The 2,024-nt window shown below is 39.7% G+C and overlaps 1 pseudogene; it reads left to right on the forward strand.

The window, feature by feature from the left end:
- Positions 1-297: 297 nt before the first annotated feature.
- On the forward strand, positions 298-1,254 carry LOC111524185 (annotated as a pseudogene).
- The last annotated feature ends 770 nt before the right edge of the window (positions 1,255-2,024 follow it).

Genomic DNA, 2,024 nt, shown 5'->3' on the forward strand with positions numbered 1-2,024 from the left:
AAAATAAACTATCGCAAAGTTACTGAGAAAAAACATCAGTTTTATCACTCAATCTTAGTAAGTTTTGACAGTTAATATTTTTGTTTCTTCAACTTTTTCATGGGATAATTTATTGTACTTTATTCAAATGAAATTATTGTATGTCTATTTATTTTTCACACCCGCTGATAATACTAAGAATTCTTGTGTTCTGTAAATATTTGTAACACATTCATTTGCTTAAAATACTTTCATAGCCTTTCTGCCCGTGGATGCCGCTGAAGAAGCATGGTTACAGTCTCTCTTCTCCCCGCCATCATGTCTAAGTCAGAGTCTCCTAAAGAGCCGGAACAGCTGAGGAAGCTCTTCATTGGAGGGTTAAGCTTTGAAACAACCGATGAGAGCCTGAGAAGCCATTTTGAGCAGTGGGGAACACTCATGGACTGTGTAGTCATGAGAGATCCAAACACAAAGTGCTCCAGGAGCTTTGACTTTGTCACATACGCCACTGCGGAGGAGGTGGATGCAGCCATAAATGCAAGGCCACACAAGGTGGATAGAAGAGTTGTGGAATCAAAGAGACCTGTCTCAAGAGAAGATTATGAAAGATCAGGTGCCCACTTAACTGTGAAGAAGATATTTGTTGGTGGCATTAATGAAGACACTGAAGAACATCACCTAAGAGATTATTTTGAACAGTTGGGAAAAATTGAAACAACTGAAATCATGACTGACCAAGGCAGTGACAAGAAAAGGGGCTTTGACTTTGTAACATTTGACGACCATGACTCCAGGGATAAGATTGTCATTCAGAAACACCATACTGTGAATGGCCACAACTGTGAAGTTAGGAAAGCCGTGTCAAAGCGAGAGATGGCTAGTGTTCATCCAACCAAAGAAGTCGAAGTGGTTCTGGAAACTTTGGTGGTGGTCTTGGAGGTGGTTTCAGTGGGAATGACAACTTTGATCATGGAAAAACTTCAGTGGTTGTGGTGACTTTGGTGGCAGCCGTGGTGGTGGTGGATATGGTGGCAGTGGGGATGGCTATAATAGATTTGGTAATGATGGAAGCAATTTTGGACATGGTGGAAACTACAGTGATTTTGGCAATTACAACAACCACTCTTCAAATTTTGGACCCACAGGAGGAAATTTTGGAGGCAGAAGCTCTGGCCCTTACGGTGGTGGAGGCCAATACTTTGCCAAAAATGAAACAAAGGTGGCTATGGCGGTTCCAGTAGAAGCAGTAGCTATGGCAGGGGCAGAAGATTTTAATTAGGAAACAAAGCTTAGCAAGAGAGGTGAGCCAGAGAAGTCACAGGAAAGCTATAGGTTACAACAGATTTGTAAACTCAGACAAGCACAGTGGTGGCAGGGCCTACCTACTACAAAGAAGACATGTTTTAGAAAAATACTCATGTGTATGGGCAAAAAACTTGAGGTCTGTATTTGTGACTAATTGTATAACAGGTTATTTTAGTTCTGTTCTGTGGAAAGTGGAAAGCATTCCAACAAACGGTTTTAATGTAGTTTTTTTTTTTTTTTATTATACTTTAAGCTCTAGGGTACATGTGCATAACGTGCAGGTTTGTTACATATGTACATATGTGCCATGTTGGTGTGCTGCACCCATCAACTCATCATGGAAAACAGTATGGCAATTCCTCAAAGATCTAGAACTAGATGTACCATATGACCCAGCCATCCCACTACTGGGTATATACCCAAAGGATTATAAATTACGCTACTACAAAGACACATGCACACGTATGTTTATTGCGGCACTATTCACAATAGCAAAGACTTGGAATCAGCCCAAATGTCCATCAGTGACAGACTGGATTAAGAAAATGTGGCACATATACACCATGGAATACTATGCAGCCATAAAAAAGGATGAGTTTGAGTCCTTTGCAGGGACATGGATGCAGTTTTTTTTTTTTAAATATTTTCATGGTATGCTTTGTCTTTTGGAAATGTTTAAGAATATTAATTGTTATATTATTAACTATGTGGTATAATATTTTGCAAGACAGACATTGGAT

The sequence above is a fragment of the Piliocolobus tephrosceles genome, chromosome 15 (genome assembly GCF_002776525.5).
Source record: "Piliocolobus tephrosceles isolate RC106 chromosome 15, ASM277652v3, whole genome shotgun sequence".
Lineage (NCBI taxonomy): Eukaryota > Metazoa > Chordata > Mammalia > Primates > Cercopithecidae > Piliocolobus > Piliocolobus tephrosceles.